This window comes from Zonotrichia leucophrys, chromosome 3 (assembly GCF_028769735.1).
Source record: "Zonotrichia leucophrys gambelii isolate GWCS_2022_RI chromosome 3, RI_Zleu_2.0, whole genome shotgun sequence".
Lineage (NCBI taxonomy): Eukaryota > Metazoa > Chordata > Aves > Passeriformes > Passerellidae > Zonotrichia > Zonotrichia leucophrys.
The window spans coordinates 82,978,853-82,999,941 of NC_088172.1; the positions used below are offsets into that span (position 1 = coordinate 82,978,853).

Here is a 21,089-nt window from a genome sequence, read left to right on the forward strand (position 1 = left end):
AAAACCAGCCTACTCAAAGTGCTCTGCTCACACTGAAGATCTTGGGTCCACAAGCTAGAGTTTAGAACATGTGCAACAGCAGCAGGGATTTTAGAAGGGACAAAACCAGGCAGCTGTAGCTCTAAGTAGGACTTACCTGCATTTGTCTGTATATAATGTATCAGCAGCCAATCCTTTCCTAAATAACACTGCCCGAATGATATTTCATTTCTTAAAACATGGTACAGATTTGTGAGGTTTCAGCAGTAATTCCAAACACTAAAACCAGCTAAAAGCTATAAAAACAACAGTAATTTATTTTCTGAATAAGATTCTACATAAGCACTTTAAAGACACTCCTGAAACTTGCTTGAACAACACAAAGATTTTTTCTTCCTAAGCCTGTATCCAGACCTTGCTGGTTTCAGCTGCTGTGTGTGCTTCACACCACACAGCAACATCTGCTAGCAGTTAATTTGGAAAATGGGAGACTGTCACCACAAAATGCAGACCTTTTAAAATAAACACAAGAAAAAATATTACCAAGCAAAAATAAAACTCCATAATAAATATAAGTGGGTGGTAGCTACACACTGGTAGATAGGATTTTATAATAGATCAAACAAATCACCAGATTGAAACTGCCCTTCAAAGTGCCAGTTTCAAGAGACTAATGTCAGACTGAGATCTGGAACTCTCTCTCTCATCTTACTTTGCCATTTCTCCCCCTGAGGAAAAAAAGAAAAAGTCCTTATCATCTATTTACTTTCAAGTCATGGTAATATTAAAAATATAAACCTCCAAACCTAAATTTCCAAAGTACTCTGTCAGCAAGAAAAGCTTGGTCTTTCTTTTTTATGAGCTCTAACTTGCAGAGGAGCAATGGAGTACACTCCCTCCCAGCATCAGATGAAATATGGCTTAAAAACAAAGTCAGAGCTCAGTTCAGACCTTGGTGAAAGTGTTGTTCTCAAATGGACAAAATTGGTTTTATCAAATAATGGGTGTTGGGAAAAAAGCAAAGTTTTTCTTTATGTCACTAAATTCTTTAGTATTAACAAATCTATAATAATTCTACAATCTTCAAAAAGAAAAAAATACTGTGAATATTTAATTTTAAAACGTAGGGGTGAAAAATTCAGTGGTCCAGGTGGACTGTCAGAGGTCATTTTGTGAGCCTTTCCAAGTGGGGCTTAGTAGATTTTACTGTCAGGATCATATTGACAGAAATGTCCTTCTCTCCTATGCCTCTAACCCTCGGTCAGGAGCCACAAGCCCTCCTTTGTTTCCATTTAACTGGGAAGCCCATTGGCAAAAGGAAATTTTCAGCTACAGCTATTGATGGAATCTCCTGTGCTGGCTTTTCTCCCAGCCTGGTGCCCTTAGGGAGCCTCCCCCAAGTTCTCACAAAGGCTGCAGCATCTTTTGTCACGGGGTGCATTGTCTCACACAGACAGGCTTGTGCTGGGCTCCAGCACTTCTGAGCTTTCACTGATCACAGGGGAGTCCTACACTCAAATGCTTAGGGAGAAGGGCTTTGTGCAAAACTTCCCAGCAATCACACCAAAAGGTACAATCCTTAAAGTTGGAGCATTAACACTCTCAACTGGGGCACTCAGTTTTTGGGTGTACAGGACGATTTGGATTTGGCCTGTAGGTTTGATAAAGCTGCAGCTGAAGATACTGGGGGGAAAAAAAACCAACTTGTACTATCAGTGGGGCAGAATACAATCTCTGTTGAATATCAACACTGCTGGCGAGGGGGGGGTGAAATTTAAACAAAGAAGCAAACAAAACCTCAGAGATCATACACAGATATTTATACCTCTGTTGCTTTTTCCCTCATTTTGCCTTTTCTTCTGGGAAGAAAGGCAAAGAGTAAGTACAGAGAGCCACTTCCATGGCTCCCACATGAATGCTGTTCTCAGCAATTCAGGTTTACTCTTGCAAAGGGCAACACTTCCAGGGGGCTCCAGGCAGCTCAGGCAGTGCCAGCTCCCCACACATGTCACCAGCTCTGCGAGTCTCACCTGGAGCTGAGAGTCTAAACCAGATTTGTTCACATTGCTAATCTCTCACAAAACCAGCTGACATTTTTGCAGACTCTCGAAATCCCTGCTGCAATCTAAAATCCTGTCTACCACTGGTTTGGCCCATTTTCACCCCTCACAGGGGGAGAGTAAAAATTAATTCATGGATACAAAAGTCTCAGGTAACTTCACAATCAGCACCATTAAAAGTCCACAAAAAAGAAAGCTTTATAAGTAAAAGATGCTTTAGAAACATATAGGACCTAAAAAAGCCAGCAAAAAACCACAGAATAATGATTCTGAATAATTGTTCATTCATGGAGCACTGTCCATCCTGTCCCTTGTGCAAGGCTGAGCAGTTCCTAAGGTACAAGCTATGTACACGTAGAAATGAACTCTTCTGAACTGAAAAAAGGCATTTTGGACACTCTCGAAGGGAGAGTGCTGCACAGTGATTTTTCTGGCCCCTCAGGTCTGCCAGGAGCTACAGGAAATTGTATTCCCTACAGCAAAAAGCTGGCTTTTGTAGACAACTGGATGTGCTGCAACTGATAGTACTCAGGTCAGATGTCAGAGGAGTTGTGGTGCCAGAAGGGTGATATATGGCTGGCACAAAGGGGATGGGGCGTCACCATCACCTTCTATCTGAAGGTATCAAAGACACAGTTGGACATGAACAGATAACATCCACTCACACTTGGGAAAACAGGAATTCCAGTGCTTCCAAATATTTCTGTCCCCAAGTTAGTCCCAATGAGTTAACCCCTGTAAAACTTGTAAGTATGCAAGGATATATGGTTATCAAGATAGAAAGAGAAACAGGAAGAAAATATTTCAACAGGCAATTTCAAGTGTGCCAAGTGACTGATTTTGCTGTTTGATCTGAAGATGTATATTAGCCTATGGTTCCTCTTCCTTCAGGATGGATATATCCAGTGGGCAAAGCCATATTTGCTATGGGGAGTGAAAGCTGTTATTGCCACCCCGAGGCTGTCTGTACTCCCCAGGCAGCCCTTGGCTAAGCAAGCCTGGTTAACCACATCAGGTCTAGGCTGCTTTTCCCCCTCTTCTGTTGCCATGAATCCAGCTACTCATTCTTCTCCACCCTTTTGCTCTCAGAGGGGTGAGGTCAGCACACAGCACTGGAAATGATTCCATGCAGGAGTCAATCTCAGCTGTCAAACCAAACCTGACTAGAGCTTGCCTGTTGGACAGTCTCGTGTGTTTCACAGTGGTGATTGTGAAACTGGACCTGTTCACATGGGAAATATGCTGTGTGCTGGCCATGACTTCACCCATAAGCCATAGGAATCACAGATTGGGAATAGCACATCATCTGACACTTTTACTGGAGGTTCTCACTACCCTTTTATTACTGCAAAATAAAGATATAGTCTGGCATTTAACTTTAATGACCTAATTATAATTGTCTGAGGGGCTCAGCTCTTTCTCACTGCATGTCTCACATCTGTACTGAGGACCAGGAATCTTCCCAGTATGGTACAAGAGAATCCCTGGTGGCTTATCTGCCTTACAGGGTTTTACAGCTGAGATCTCCATATGCCTGTGTTGCAATCATTGTTTCTCCAGGAACTGCACTGCCCATTTCAGAGTTGTAAGTTATGTTCCCCATTTCAGTTCTTCAGAGCAGCCAGTTCTCCCAAGAAGCATTTACAGTTCTCCACTGACACAGCCTGGTTTGAAACTGGCAGGCGACCATGAAGACCCACACAAGCCAGAGCAGCCTTTGCTCACACGCTGGATTTGCTGTTGGGATTCCAGAGCTGGATTTTACGTCTGTCACAGGGCGTCTGTCATCACTTCTCTTCAGAAGCCCAGCAGGGTATCCCAAACAATACCAGCTTTGCAATGGGGAAGAGGGTTCCTTTCTTCCCAAGGTTTTAGTGGTAAAATCTGAAACAACAGAGTGAAACAGTGTGTGTCAGAGCCCAAACTGGAAAAATAAAACCAAACCAAGCAAAAAAAAATAAAAAGCTTTTCCACCCACCCATCTTTCCTGTGAGCCCAAACTCTCCCTGACTTATGGCAAGCACCCTGGAAAATATAAGATTTTTCCAAATTAGAAGAACATATGTCCCAACCACAGTTCCTTTCCAGGGAAAATCATAGAAAGTCCTCCTGCATTTATAGTCTTCTCCAGCAGGAACCAGAAAGCATTGCTTACCCTTTCTCCTGGGATGCTCTGGGAAGAATGAACAAGGAGTGGTTTCAAGGAGGACTTTGCAGTACTAAGATCCAGACATCACCAGCACCACTAATTTATAAACAGATGCCTTGGAATTGGTTACACTCTGCTACCTTCTCTCTGCAAAAAGAAAAGAAAACAAAAGTTTTTCTTGGTTTCAGACTACACCCTCAGCTCAGGACATGCACCACCACACTTTTGGTGACCTGTCCACCTGATGCTCTTGTCCCAGCTGTGTCCCCTCTGTTACAGCCATCCCAGCATCCCAAGAACCAGAGGGCCACAGGCACCCATATCCTCAGCACACAGCTGTGGGCACAGGACCAGCTGAGCATCAGGTGAGCCTGCCCATCAACCACTTCCTGCAGCCTCCTTCCGTCCATCAGACCCTACTGGTGGAACCTGTCCCAAGACAAAAATAAAAACCATAGTGCAGGTGTCAAAAGGCCACCACATGGGCCAGAGGACACAGGAGCCACAAGCAGGTGTCTCCCCAGGCCACCAGTGCACACTCCAGCCAAGGACCACGCTGAGATTCACAGCACTCCTTCACCACCTCTGCTGCAACTCTGGGGTAAGATACAGGTCATTCTTAAAAGCTGCTCTCCTCCTCTCAGAAACCTGACCCAGATGCAAGACCCTTCCCAAGGCTTTTTCTATCAGCTCCCCATGTAGGGTCCCTTTAAAGTCCCCTTTTACCATTCCTTAATCGCACCAAATATGTGCTGCATTGTTCCTAGGAATTGAATTCTGAATTCTAATTTTTCTTTGCAGTGATTTGAGGCTGCCCCGGTGAAGCCTTTTTTTTTTCCAGGGAGATTGAGGAACATCATATTCATCTGTGGGCTCCTAATCCCTTCAGAGTAAAGACTGCTTTAAAAAGTTCTTTTCAAATTACTTTCAGCTTCTTTGGTTAGATCTTACAGGAAAGAATCCACAGAAGATCTTATCTGCACCCTGACATGCAATGACCTCTTTGCTCCATTTCATCACTGGTTCTACAGTCATGTTATTAGGGATAATACTGGGAATTATAGGATTATCTCAGTCTTTCAGATACATTTTACATTGACTAATTTATTCTGTCTGTCCTTTCATGAATGTCTGATGTAATATCTGAGACAGAGGGTTCATAAGACTAAAGGTATTTGGCTTTCACCTTATCTGTGCTGTTTGTGGTCGTATGGAACCTCAGCCTGATCTGCAGCTGGGTGCAGCCAGTGTCTGACCCCAGACACATGATGGTACATTAGAAGTGCAATTAAAGTATCTGGTTAGCATATCCATGGGTGGAAAGCTAATAACTGGTGCTCTGTGTGCATTGCTGTGAGTGTGAGCCATATCTGGCTGCCATGTGTGCCCAGAAGCCCTTCTTTCTCAGGGGATGCTGAAAAGCTCTGTCACCACAAGTCAGGCACACCCTTGATACTTTTCATAAGTCTCCAGAGGAAATTAACGTTGGATCTTCCAGGTTATAGCATTTATATGATTAAAAACCCTACACCAACTGTATCATATGGAAAACAGAAAGGGATCACAACACAGATAGGTAACATAATCCACATGAAACTGAGAATTCAAGTACCAGCCTGATATTCAGCTCCTGACAGAACAAAGGATGAGGTCAGAGCTGTTTCCTTCCTTAAAACATGCAATATCAGTGGGAGAAATACAAGCAACACCAAAATGTGCAGCCTGATTGTGACAGAAGGTGAGCTGTAAAAAGGGAATAATCATTATTGAAAGTGAACTTTTCAGTCTGTAGTAAGACCCCAGTAACTTCAGCATGCTTTGTGCTAGGACATATGTGACCAACCTGCAGGTATCAGTTTTTCTGTATTCCACCAAGCTCTGAATGATTCAGGCCTGAAGAGTCCTTGTTAGTGTTTCCTGGTTTATGCACAGGACCAAAGGCACTCAGTTTATAAGGAGACTGGATGCTTAATAAATGCCTTGATGAGACACAGAGATAAAAAGCTCAGAGGTCACTCCCATGGTGATACATCAATATAAAACTGGAATAATGCAGCAGTGAGTCAAACCAAGGACATACCTCTATCAACCAATTTGAGGGCTCATTTCCTGACACACTGCATGTGAGATATGGGAGATCTTCAAAGCAAACCCTCCAGACAGCATTTTGGGTGAACTGTCCCTTCTCCCATTTAGTTACTCGTTTGCAGATCATTTTTGCAAAATAAGGAAAGACCATTTACATATACAGACACAAGCTGTGTTTTTTGGAACAGAGAAGGTGTGCTCACAGGGAAACACATCTTGTGCCCAAAACACAGCACCAAATTTTTCAGTAATCATCTGTACTAGTAGCTTGTGAATGCACCCTTTAAATCTTAGCTCAAATCTTAAAAATATGTGAGTACAGCTGCACAGAACGTGACATTGTCCACACAAAAATTCCTCTTCATAATCCATAAGTACTCCTGGATCCTAATTTGGTGTTTTCACAGAACGTGACATTGTCCACACAAAAATTCCTCTTCATAATCCATAAGTACTCCTGGATCCTAATTTGCTGTTTTCACTCTCTCTGGATTTGCCTCATCAGAAGAATTCTTCTTTTAACCTGGTTCCATATCAAAGCAAGGTCTGTCTTCATTAACACACCATTTATCACAGAGGATGAAGATTTACATCTTTTCTGCCTGAAACATGAAACAGTCTACCAATGCAGCTCAGCATGTCTGCAGCTGCAGAGTCACTGCAGCTCACTGTCCACTGGCAGGAGATCTTTGTTACAGAGAGGGTACCACACTTTGTCAAATTTATAAACCTTAGAAGTCTAATTTTTGCATGGCTGAGCTGCTTCACCCATACAAAACTAAGGCCTTGAACCGGGGCTCCATTAATTAATTGTAGTTCTTAGATACCACAGCAACAACACCTGGCTTGCTATATAGAAGGCAGGTATCAAAATTTAAATCCCCATTCTTTTGATTTTGGGCTGTTTGCTGTCACTCAGTGCATTCCAGCTTGAACCTTCTCCCACAGGCATGACACGAATAACCCAACTTGGGTCAAAGGAGACCCAGACAAACAGCATTTGCCTTTCACCAGATTGCTGTGCAGGCAGGTCCTCGGTGCCAAAGCAGAAATTAGTTCCTTTTTCTTTCCCATTCCTGTTCCTTTCTCTGCTGAGCAAAGGAAAAGGTAGAACTAAAAAAAAACATACCAGAGTTATGCCTGGCCTGATGCATGCTTTTCTAGCTTGTAAATGCATTACATGTGGCATCTAGGAATAAAGTGTTCAGCCTCAAAAAGGAAGGGGAAATACAGAGGAATGAAACCTCGTGTGGGAACAGTCAGTGCTGCCCTGCCCTGCTTAGCAGGCTGGAAATGCCCTGCTTCAGCTGGGGCTGTGTTTTCTCAACTTTCACTGCACTATGACCTCAGATGACCCAGCCTGCTGTGGATCTGGCCACTGTACATTTGATCCAGAACACTGAACAACTGGTGTCATTTTCAGTCAGTGCTAAATCCAATCTGACCTGGATTGAAAAGCCCTTACATCCCACCTCTAATCCCTTCGGTTCCATCCAAGCAGTGAGGCCTGTAAGCTAACACAGCACATGAACTTTAAGAAAAGCAGGCAAACAAATCAAGTTTCACAGAAATCCAAAAACCCAGACTTCAGGAAATCAACCTCAGTAAAACTCTCCATATTCTGCAGAATAGTATTTCTCTGTATTGCTCACTTTCAGACCATTCTGTGACCGTAAATAGATTTTATCTTTCTTCAGTCTCTCTCTCTGTAAGACCAGACTGAAGCAACACAATATTGATTACCTCTTTCTGGCCTTCCATAAAGGTACATCTTGCATGAATCTTGCAGGAAGCTAAAAAAATTAGTTACAATTTTAAAACATTTTGCTTCAACATGCCAAACATTCCATTTCACATTTTTCCCGTAAAATCACAATTCTCAGCCACAGCCACTTCATCAATATAGAAATAGCTGATTTTCCCACAGTCTCTCCAACAAGTCAGACAGCAAACCTGCACTAAGATGGTTCAATTTCATTGGAGTCAGCACCTACTGAGCAATGTGGTTTTGGTTTCTTTTCGGAATTCAAGAACTTTTCTCATAACAATGCCAGATGGCCTTGCAATCAAAACCTTTGCCTTCAGCCTGTCACCTCCAAACTCACTGCTGATAGTCTACGGACTTGGATTTGAATACAAATACACAGAAGCTGTTTCAGATTTATTTTTTTGGAAAAAACCAAATTACCTCTGGAATGACAAATCCTCCAACTGCATTATCTGTTCTCTGGCTTTCACATGCCTTTCCAAACATGATGTGAAAAAATGAGAAAGAGGGAAGTGAAAGAAAAATTTCTTGACTACCACCACAAAAGAAATTGTTCCTTAATTACAACCAGGACACCCTTAAGCTGAGAAGTGAAGAGGAGGGCAATCTATATGACCTTTCCCCATCATTCCACTTTGAAATTTGAGGTAGGCAGAACCAATTGATGTGAGCAGATTCAGCAAGGTAAACACCAGTGGCAACTTTTTATATTTAACAACATCAGGCCTTCTCCAGGACAAAGACCAAGAACGAGAACACCCTTTATGTACTCTTGCAAGATGTACTGTGTATTTAAAAAGAAAATATTTGCTTATCAGTTGTTGCTGTATAATGTCAAACATACAGTAGCTACATGATATTTTAACCTTACCCCCAAGCTACAAGGAAATTGAGTAGATAGTTGGTTTTCTAGTGTCTTTAAAGTAACTCAACATGAAAGGTCAGACTTAGGGAGAACAGTAGATAAGCTGCCCAACAAGGCCAGCAGAGCTGAGGAAACATGCTCATGTGCAATGGATATCCCAATGTTTGCTTAGAAACATGTCATAAATGTGACATTTAGTGAAGATTTAGAGCACCCCACACGAATAAGTAGTGGAATTCACTCAGGAAAAGGAAGGACAACAAAGACCTGATTCAGAGAGTGGGAAGATGGCTGTGTTAACACTCTTAGACCAATGTTAATTAACCTTATGATACACTACCATAGTTACTGGCCTTGTGATCATGTACCATAGTTAATCATATTTCCCACAGATGGCCTGCACTGAGACACTCAGACTCAGAGCAGTGTCTTGCACATAATTTTTGCCACAGTGTATTAGCCCTCTGTGATGACAAAATGTTAAAATGCAAAAAATGTGCCTGGACTGGCTGGGAATGACCCTGTCCCCAGTCATGCTCCAAAGTTCTGACACTTTTCCATGTGCCATCTCAGTCAGACAGCAGTCACAGGGACACAGGAATGGGATTCATGGGACAGAAACATCTTGTGCCTGCTTTGGCCATCGTCCTGAGCTAATGCTTGGGCTACACTTCAAACAGACTGGTGAGTGGATGCTGCAAAATCACTGCCTTAAAGGAGGTGCAAGTGCCAATTTGAAAGAACCCTGTTTCATCTGACATTCCCCCACTGCAGACCTGCGATATACTTTGCCCTAATTTTTATGAAATTTTGTTTAACTGAAGTTTTGAGTGTTCCCCCTGACTTCCATAAGTTTGGGGTTTATTGTGCACCAGTCAGTTCTCTCACACACAGTGCCCAAAAATTTCAGGTTAATTAACTCACATCTGGTTTTCCACAAACAGAAACACTATGTTCTGCTGCCAACTGCTATTGCTAGCTAAAGTGCTTTGTGCTCTCTCTTGTTTGGGGATGAAACCAGCGCATCTTTGATTTTTAAATCTATATTCTGCACGTCTGATACCTTGTTAGAAAGCCAAGAGTTATTAATTTCAAAAACAGAAGGTAGAGTTTAATGAAGAGCAGCTGTTGGAAGCAAACCTTTGCAGCCCTGGGACCGTCTTTCCCTATGTTACAATTACACTTTGATTGACCTCAACAATAACTAACAAGCATGCCCAGCTGGATCATAAACCGAGTATATACTATGTCCAGATATGGTGTAAAATTTCACATCAATGAAACACTCACTGTCAGTCTAGCTTCATCCCATCATATGTCAATCAGACTTACAAATAAACTTACTAGAGCTGGGACATGGCATTTTCCAAGGGAAAAAAAAAGTTCTTTACTGGCAATGAATGAACAGTTTAGAAAAATCACAATTACATCGGGATGGCTCGACAGCTGAAGAAAAGCCTTTTGCCATGACAGACGTGTGGGGCTTGTTCACTGTGCAAATATTTAGGGCTTTAAGGAGAGGCAGGTTTCCAGGCTGCCTGAAAGAGCCATATCCCCATAGCTGGGAGGCTGAAAGCAGAAAAAGGCGAAGTTTGGGCTGATCAAGCAGCTGGAATATTTTGTCTATGAAGGAATGGACTGCACTGGGACCTGGTGCTTTCTGGGGTCTGTGGGTGGGAGGCCCACGGGGTTCACTGGGGATACAGAACCTCTCACCTGTGGATAACCACATAGTGCTACACCTAAATTTGGGGTCTGTCTAAACAAATGGGAATATAAATCCAGGGACAAACTGTTTACACACAAAACCAGAAAAATCTGGCCTGTGCTGTTTGGTGGATGAATTACTCAGAGTTTTACATCCTGTCTTGTAAGATGGGAACTTTGGTCTATAGCCAAGCAATATTAGGGATGAGCCACTGGTGAATAAAACACTGCAGCCTCTGGATTTATATATACTCTCAGCTTTCTAACACTTTATCCTCCCTCTCCTGACAGTTCCTGGTGAAATGGAAAAGCAACAGATCTTGCTCTCATTAAGTCATTGGATTCTCCACTTAGAACAGTTATATATTATTATTTGTACTATTATTTATACAGTTAAACAAAAAAAATTGTCATAATTTTTTCCTGTCCATGAACTACATTATTACAGACACAAAAATCTTGTTACAGGCCCTTTCTCAGAGGGCACAGCACAGCCATGCAAAATTACTCAGATACCCAAATATCCCAGGTTGGATTTCCCATTTTAATTCCCTTAATGCACTCTCTGAGACCCTGTCATGGCACCTCATGGAATCTGCACTGAGGAAGAGTCAGCTAAGCTTGCACGTGGTGTTTTCTGTACTGCAGAGCTGAAACAACTGCACATCCTGCCTCTCTCCATCAGAAATCAAGGTCAAGCACATCCCACCTCTTGCAGCTTCCCCTCTTCTGCACCTGGTTTCACCAGCTCAGAGTAAAGCAGATCCCATAACAAACACCAACACGGATTTTGCCTCTCCTCACACTGTTGCTTGTCTTTGCTTTGCATTCTCCAGCTGATATTTCTGCTCCATAATGGCCCATCACTGTTCTCAGCCTTAAAGAGAAGCCCTGTAATCAGAATTTCCTCATCTCACCCATCTTGATATAGAATTTCTTTATAGATTCATATCTGACCTCAAATGTTTTGCTTAGGAGAATAAATCCTACCATAGCAGGGATAGGTTCCATACAGCCACTGATTTCGATGGAACAGAAATGTAATTAATTGAAAGGCACCTGGCAACGCCTTGGTTCCAGCCATGGGGTTGCAGGTATAGAGTGTAGCTCTGGTTTCATTTCAAAAAGCAATATACTGGGGTTTTTGGCAGAAGAAAAGGAAACCAAAAACCAGAACAAAGTACTCACCAGTAGGTAAAATTACACACCACCACCAGGAGAAAGCAAATCCCCGGTACCTCACACCATCCCCTACCAGGTCATCAGGCACGACAGGCTGAGCTTGCAGCACACTAAGTTTGGACAGACCCCAGCCCAGGAGGGTGGATGTGGGAAGTGATTTCCAAAGCCGAGCTCGGGTGTCTCTGGCTGATTCCAGGTACGAGTGCTGTGCTGCAGGAAGGGAAGCAGCCTCCTGGGTACCCATTTGGGGCTTTAGAGCTTCCAACTAACACCTTGAACTCTTCCCAGGAACTTATTAACAGCAAGCAAGGCTGGTCTCAGGTGTTCCTGGCATGGAGCTCCACACTGTGCACCAGCTCCAGTTTCCAGGATCTCAGCACACGGCTCCATATGGAGTGCAGGGCGATAACATAATCCAGCGTCAAGGTGTCAGAGGCATGGAGAGCTGGGACAAGGTTTCTCCACTGGACATAAAAGACCCATTTTTCTTAATAGTAGCATAAGGGGAGTAAAGACATGGATATTTTGTCAAAGACTTTTCTCAGAGTGTTTTTATGCCCTGGACACCACTAATCTTGGAGCCCTTATAAAAGATTGATTATCGACCTGGTCTGTGCTTTGAGAATTTCCTGACTTCACCCTGGCAAAGTTAATGAAGTTACCTATGTGTGAAAGCAGCATGGGGGGCTACAGCAGCCTCAAAACTCCTCAGGTGTGAAGATTAACTAGGATATACTTGGGAAATTTTGGTGGATAAAATGTCTGTCTCTGTTCTCCAAGAGCTTGTTTCAGCCATGCCCCACTGAAGGTTTAGTCAGTTCATTTCTTCACATTCTCAATTCAGGACTGAGCTGTACCAAGCAGCTTTTTGGGTTTGTTTTTTGGTTTTTTTTTTAATCTATTTAAAGTCATGTATAGCTGAGCTGATTTTCTGCACATTCCTTATTTTGTCCCTTGCTTTCTGACTGTAATTACACAAACAATTCAAAGTACTTTAGGACTGGAGGAAAATCTAAATACTTCCCTTGGTTCTAACAGACTTGCTGGACCAAAAGCAGAAATAAACAAATACTGCTGAGTAGATTCCTACACATATAATGACAATTTGGATTTCAGATAGTCCAGCTACGAATATCCAGCACAAGACTGGGGACAGAAGCACAGATTTTCTCTGTCACCAATTTATAAGCAATAACATGAAGCAGGGGTGCAAATTATTCTGGAGTAAATCAGTCAATTAAATAAAATTACTAGACATGCAAAGCAAAGAATTCTTTTCGTTTCTTGTCCAGTCTGAAGATCTATAGCAATTTCCTCTATGATTGAACTGGCACAGCACCTTATAGGCCCAGGCTCTGTGCAGAATTACCAAGGATGCATCAGGGTATTTGCAGTTAATTATCTTCCTCATAAGTGATGAGTCAACAACACAAGGCTCCTGGGCAGAGTAACAAAGCTGGTTGAAAAGTGGACATCAAAAGAGCACTTCAGTTAAAAAGCTTTCGAAGAGAAAGGGGTCACAGAAGCTATCTAGGGAGACACACTGACAGAAAGAATCTTTCCCACTCCCTAATATTTCACTCACTCTTTCTCCACAATATCATGAACAGCAAGTATTAAGGAAAATTCAAAATTCTGGTGCCTTTAAATAAACAGCAAACCAACTTGTTGCTGAAGCAAAAGAATTTTAAAGTAACCATATCTTCAAAAATATATATTTAAAAGTCATTTACACTACTTGGCTAGAAGAGGACTTCAGGTCACTCTCCTCCTCTTGAAAGCAGAAAAATTAATTAAAGTTCTTAACTGTTCCCACAGAAATGGTTGTACTTAGAGCTAGACACACCAATGAAATTATCTGAATGCCAGAAAAATGCATTATTAGGGGGTTCTCCCATGATTTTTCCCTTGCCTAGAATGCAATATGAGTTGGACCCCATCTTCAAGCCCTTGTTCTCTCTGAATTTTCAATCCAAAGAGAAAATCTGCACAAGGAGAACTGTGAAATGGGACTGTGCAAGGCAAAAGAAAAAGCCAACATGTTAATTTAGAACTGGTAATTTCAAACAGTATCAATCATATTCACAAGTTTCCAGAGTCTCAACTCAGAGGCTTTCAGGCCTGAGGATGGGGACAGAGAAACTGCCACAAAATAGCATCATTCAATGATATTTTAGCAAAGATATCATGCTTCATGTGGTATGAACATTATTCCAGGCAGAAAATCTGCAGACAGATCGTCCTTAAAAAGGTGAATGCTCAGATTCTACTAAAGTGAGCTCCAGCTCTATGAAAATTATAGTCAGAGTACTGAAAAACTTTAAAAAGCTCACCACTATCCACTCTCAAAATCTCTGCACAGAGGTAATAATTTATTTAGAGCTTCACTCTGAGACAAATAATTTTAATACTCACCTGAAAACCCTATGAATACAGAAAAGCAAAGATTTTTTCATGTTGCTGTTCATTACCAAGGCAGAATTCACTCAGATATTGGGAAACAAGAGGTGCCTACGAGTATCACAATCAAACCTTACGAAACACACACAGAATTTATAATAAATACATCTATGAATCTGAATGTCCTTATCTTAAGACTTTTTCCACTTGTATTGTCACAGGAAAGAACTTGTTCCGGAGTTTATTTTTACTTTGGGGTTTCCTAAACCATAGGACCCCTCATCTTTGTCAACAAATGTTGAAACAACCTAAATAAAAATCCTCTATCCTGTAAATTGTAATGTGTCTTGTATGCTGCGCCAATTGCACTAGGACATACTCTACCTCCATCATAGGAAGAAAACATACAGCTATTTGGATTGGATTTGGCAGGACTGAAAATAAACCATAAAAATACTACAGAGACTAACCAGTCACACAGCCCTGGAATCCAGAAACACTGATCCAACCAGAAAAGTTTCCATTTAACAAAGAACTCCCTGTATCAAACCCTGTTGAGATGTTCCTTACAGACACAGCCACAGTAAAAATGCACATGGATGTTAATTTTGTAATCACAGCTCCACTTCGGATTGACCCTGATTTTAACTGGGACTGACAGAAGCCCAGAGCAGGGAGGAGTAAGAAATACTTGCTATGAAGTTTAAATATTTCCTCCACTCCAACAGCAAATATTTTTATATTAGGTCACCACTTCAGACTGTTTGAGCACCAAATCAAAACAGGTTTTCCTTTTGCAGAGGTGTTAGATAACCTATCTTTAAAGTATCAAAAGACAACATACAGAATTTGAGAAGGTGCTTTCAGTATTCATGGACTTCTCAAAAATACTACTATTTACTCCAGTCACGAGAAAAAAAAATTTTTAAAAACTGTTGGAAACACAACGTCATACTACTGAAATATCTTGAAAGTATTCTTTAAATTTAAAAAAATTCAGAACTCTTACCAACTATCTCCATGATAAAAGAAATCAGAGGTCAGATGTGAATCTAAAGAATAGCAAGTTAATAAAGTGTCCTCCTCTGAGCTTCCAGGAGAAGAAAAACAGAAGGGGGTGTTAAATCTTTGAGTAAATCTCTAGTAAAGACAGCCAAAAATTATGCTGCCTTTAGCCACATGAAAGAGAATAGAAGGATTTCTCTTTTTAAATTACTCTTTATTGTCTGCTTCGTAAATCGTGATCACATGTGGTATTTATTACAATGAAATTTTCTTGTTGCTGTAGCCCTCTTGCTTGCATTTAGTGCTTTCTGTTTATTCTAAAAAGAAAAATGTCCAGCAATCCTTCAGTTCTGTGACTGAAATTTTGTGGTGGTGTACAAGCCAGAGGGTCACAGTGACAACCAAGGAGCCTGTGTAAAATATAACACACACGTTTTTAAGTTGAGATTCAAAGCAGTAGGAAAGAGCCTAGATCCCATTACCCCATCTCTCCACTTCATCCTCACACAGACAGCTTTTTATAGGTAGGATGGGAATTGAAGCCTAACAAGATTTTTCTGTGCCTGTGTAACTTCAGGGCTTGCACTCCTTATTGTAAAGCCCACCAGAACCATCCCATTAGGAACAATTATTTAAGACCTTCTACAACTGACTTTACAAACTTGCCAAACAGGCAAAGCCAATTCACGGATTGACACAAATTCACCTCCCCATGGAGGCCATGAATCACCACATATATTAAACTAAAGAGAGACACTGATATGACCACGGATAAACACATTCCTGGCATTTTTTTTTCCAGTTGGAAATTGACCCACGTTTGGTTTGAATTAAAGATTCATCGCGCTGAAACAAATAACTAAATGGAAAGATATGAGTCCCTTTGAAGAGCGTGCAAATCAAATTTAGGTGATAATTAGCAGCAGACAATTGAAACCTACTGTTTATTTGCACAGAACCTGATGTTACTGGAACACGGCTTGAATTCAGGCACACTGTGAACCAAGAGACTGAGTTTTCAGGATTTAATTTAACAGTTTTGTAGCTGAGGTAGAAACAACCATGCTCTGAACAAAAAGAGGAAAAATGACATTTGCTCAGACCCCTCACTCCAGCTACTGTCCCTTCCTGTACTGTTCCTGCTCTTCCAAGGTTTTATATGCTGGAATTTGTTTTTCCCCAGAATACTACTTCTCCTCTTGGGAAAGCCATGCATGGGGATGCCATAATTGGGAAGAAGAATAAGCAGCTCATAGCTGAGTTATAATGAAGTATTACCTCCTATAATGTCTGCCCAACTTAGTCCCTGTTTGTTTAACTTAGTTTGCCAGGGAGCATAAATATACGTGTCATCAGCTGCATGTTTGGCAAACCAAGCAGTTTTTTCTCAGGATGTGCTTGGCCTCAGCCTAAGAGGAAGCACAGTATTGCAGCACAGTGAAGAAGAGAAAAATGTCTCTCCAGCACAGAGCAGGCTAGAGTAGCAACTCCCATAAGATAGATTTGGCCAGAGCATTGAAGTGAAATTTTGGTGTATTTTTCACTTCACCACATGTTTTATAGATTGGTTTTTTTCCCAGTCGGCCTGAGCTACCACCAAATAGAAGGAGGATGATAAAGATTTTTAAAAAATTGGAAATTATATAAATTTTGTGATAAAGGGGAACAGTTATCAGATTAATGAATTCCACATCCCTCACCAAGGAGAGCCCCTTGGGCTGGTCCTTGCTCCAGCCCCATCCTGTAAGGAAGCCACAGAGCTTTCTCTGCAGCTCCTCACTGGGTTTTGCTCTGAATCTGCTGCTGCTAGAGAACTTAAGGCAGTCCCTCTCCTCATCACTCAGAGAGAAAACTCTTCACCTTAAGAGTGAAGCTTTAAGGAGTCTGCTGTCCCACCCTATCTGCTTCCCATAGAGGTATTGCCCAGCTTGAGTCCTGTATCAAAAATAAAACAGCAAGGCCAACATGCTTTCAGGACTCAGGAGATAAGTTTTGCCTCTTTGGGGACAGATAGCTCACATAATTTAGCACAGCTCCAGAAATCAGCTCTCTCTGGCCAAGTTTACATCCTTCAGAATAAATGTGGGTTTTCTTCAAGTCAAGAAGGTGCTCCCATACACCTGCCCCTCCACCCAGAGAAAGCATATAACCATTAAATTTCCACATTACCAAAGCAGAATAATTTCTATTGTAGCTAAGATTCTACTAATCATAAGTATGGTCACCTGAATTTTAAGCCTCTCAAGAGGAATTGGGGCCTGGTCATCTGACTGCTTTACCACACTAACAGATTGCCACTAAATCAAGTTTCTCAGTAACAAAATACATTCTTTTAGCTGCCACAGAAGCTGGCAAAGCTTGATCCCATAAACCTTTTTCAGAAGTTTCTGTTAACATTATTTAGCTTGTCATAAAGTAACATATATGAAGGAAGAGGGACCAAACTTCACCAGAAGTACAGATCATATATCCAAATTTGTTAGAAATTTCCAAGTCCTGCCTGTGAGCTAGATGAGTTACTATCATAGGTGCATCAGTCAGAAGCAAGAAGAAATTATGGCTCTAACTGGCAAGGCTATGCTGGAAGAAGCCACCATGTATTTTGGCCAAAAGAAAAAAAATAAATTCTGTATTTCCTTTAAGGAAGTGGCCCACATAATACCAGTAAAGGAAAAAGAAAATAAATTTTAAAAAAAGAAAAACCAAGCATCAATTCAACCAACCAACAATTTGCCCTTCCCTCTGGAAAAGAAAAGCTTTGGGACATAATGAAATACACTCCTTCTCACATTTAATAACATCTTCATGGATATTTCCCCTGATACAACATTATTTATGAAGTCCACACCTTCCTCTCATCCCAGTTCTTTTTAACCTCACACTGCAGCTTTCAGATGCTTCATCTATGGCAACACAATGCTTGTGGGAACACAGAGGCAAGCAGGTGGTAGAAAATGTTTGGGCTAAAAGGAAGCAAAAGGAGCTTTTGTGCAAGCTCACAAGAGCAATCTTCAACAGGCCTCTGCCAAGAACAGGACAGGCTCAGGGGATCAGGTGTGGAGGATGAAATGGCTCCTCAGCACCCCCTTCAAGCCTTTTTTCCAAGTAATTCACTACCTCAGTCTGCAGTTCTGCTCTTGTGCTCACTAACTGCACATCACCTTGATAACACCCCTTTCCAGTGACTTTTTATCTGGAGTTAGGCCTGAGTTAGGCCTGCAATGCTGAAATAACCTTAGCACGGCTGCAAACACATTTTAATGCCTTGAAAAGTAAGTCAAGTGATCTGCCATAAGATGATCAGGTAAAACCCAGGCATTATTGTGTCATTCACATAAGAGTATTAACAGGTTTTTTGTTTTCAACAGAAATCCACTGAATCAAATTTTAAAACTAGTATTTTCTATTTTGGGCTTGACATGCTTCATCACTGGCAAAAATAAAAATCAGTTGGGTGAGAGCTTCAGACAGGGAAAGGAAATTACAAATTGAATGGAGTTTGATCTTTAGGAGCTGCAAAGACTGAAAACACAGGACTCTGCAACAGGCAAGTTCAGGGATAACTGTGCAAGGTAAGGTTTTCCAAATCTCACCAGTCAACAGAAAACCTGAAACACTGCTCACAAATCAGAGCCTTTAGCAGTAATCTAGTATAAGTTACAGCATTTTTAATTACAGACACCAGCTGTTATTTTCTCTACTTGTACTTTATCCATAAAGAAGAGCAGTTTTTCAGTGAAGCAGCCCTGCAGCACTGAGCACACTGCAGCACAGCAAATCTCAGAGAAGCTGGTTCATCCACCAAATCTCAGAGAAGCTGGTTTATCCACCAGCCCTGGCTGAATGACCACAGACATGCAGCACAGCAAATCTCAGAGAAGCTGGTTTATCCACCAAATCTCAGAGAACTGGGTTTATCCACCAGCCCTGGCTGGCTGAATGACCAAGAGCAGGCAGCACAGCAAATCTCAGAGAACCAGATTTACCCACCAGCCCTGGCTGCATGACCACAGACAAGCAGCACAGCAAATCTCAGAGAAGCTGGTTCATCCACCAAATCTCAGAGAAGCTGGGCTACCCACCAGCCCTGGCTGTATGACCACGGACAGGCAGCACACAGCTGTGGCACCAGCTTCTCCCATCACTCTCCGCATCCTCCACGCTCGGACAAGTCTCTCAGGCACATCCTTGGGGATGCCCTGTGCAGGACCATGAGTTGGATTTCACAGACCCTGTGCATCCCTTCCAACTCAGCACATTCCTGTGCAGCCCTTCAAGACCTCCTGGTGAATCTCACCACTGAAGTCCCCGTTATGGTTTTTAGAAGGGGGAAGCGAGCAAGGAACGCTTCCGAGCCCTTCCTGGCTCCCTCCTGGAGCGGGGCTGCGGTGCTGGGAAAGGAGCGCAGCCGGAGCCCCGCGCCGCCCCGCAGCCCCAAGCACAAGCCGCTTCCTCCACCTCGTGGAGAATCGTGAGAATGATCTGCAAACCGCAGACACCAAAAATTGCTAAAATACACAATATTAAAAAAAAATAAATTCTTTCCCGACCCCAGAGTGTTCCAGAATTTTTGGAAATACCTTCCTGTTCCATCTGATCTATCCTAAGTGCTTAAAAGCTTCTTTTTTTCTTATTAGTGAAGAACATCATTAAATAAACAAGTGATTCAGAGAAGCAACTTAGAGATCACTACTGAGAAGGAATAGTCAGATCTTAAGCTACTTGGAAAGTTATAACATTTATGAATTGCTCTATCATTAGAAAGTGGGGACAATCTCTTCAGTCAGGGTGAGTTTCTTCATCTCACCGTGCTCCAAAGTTTGTACCAGTAAATATTATTGTTACTACACAAGACAATGACTCTGTTACTTCTATTCTGGAACTGATATTCTTAATAAAAGTGGGTTTATTTCATTGGTGCTTATCTTTGTTTCATCAGCTGTCTTATTGTCCTTCATTTCAAGTTTACATGACAGTATCAGATTAATCTTCTCCTGATCAGCCCATTTGTCAGGTTCTACTTTACTTGATACCTTAAAAAACTGGTTTTGTAGATTTAAAATTTCCCTTATCTCAACTGTACTTTTGCTGGGTTTTTGTTTGTTTGTTTAGGTTGTTTTGGGGGCGGGGCTTAGGGGGAGTAGATGGGGCTTTTGGGCTGGGCTTTTTTTTTTTGTGTAAGAGTAATTAACACTTCATTCAAATATATTTTGATAGAATTTAAATATCACCAGTTTTCCTGGTATATTCTTGCTTTCATTTCCTCAAATTTTGTTCGCTCTTTGCTCCCTTACCTAACAAAGATGTTTTGATTGAAGGATCCATAATGACACCCACCCCAACACAAAGTACAGGACCACACAGCTGAACTAAGCCAATGCATTCACTGTGTGCTAATTGCATTGCAAGCAGCAGTGAAATTAGGTTTTAAAATCAACACTCCATTAAGACAGCTGGAAGAAATTCACACTTTGCAGTGCTATTGTGTCTGTCTGCCTACAGAATCTATACATACTATTCTTTCTGAAAGGTAGTCAAAATGTAGAATAAAAATGCTCTGCAGGGCAAATTTCAGCTTTGACGCAGATTTTGGTGTTTACCAGCTCTCCATTCCTTCTCCTGAGAAAAAAAGCAAAGTTGAAAAAACCTCAACAAAACCAAACCAAACCCCACACTCCCAAAAGCTCTTTATCCAGGGATACCAGTGATTTCAGCCTAAACCCACTCACCTGGCTGAGGGCAAAGGAGGTCAGAGCTCAGTGCTAGGCTCAGTGCAGCCAGGGCAGCTCTGACATCCACACCCAGCCAGTGCTGCATGTCCCTGGTTTGCGAGGGCTCTGTCCCAGGGGTCCTTCCATTCCCACATGCAAGAGAGGAAACAGGAGT

At 41.8% G+C, this 21,089-nt stretch overlaps 1 long non-coding RNA gene across 1 annotated transcript; it reads right to left on the reverse strand.

The window, feature by feature from the left end:
• Positions 1–3,453: 3,453 nt before the first annotated feature.
• On the reverse strand, positions 3,454–15,664 carry LOC135444981 (uncharacterized). Its single transcript, XR_010439404.1, has 3 exons — positions 15,208–15,664; positions 4,195–4,335; positions 3,454–3,923 (listed from the first exon to the last, which is right to left on the reverse strand). It is a non-coding gene; the product is annotated as an uncharacterized LOC135444981 (long non-coding RNA).
• Positions 15,665–21,089: the final 5,425 nt, after the last annotated feature.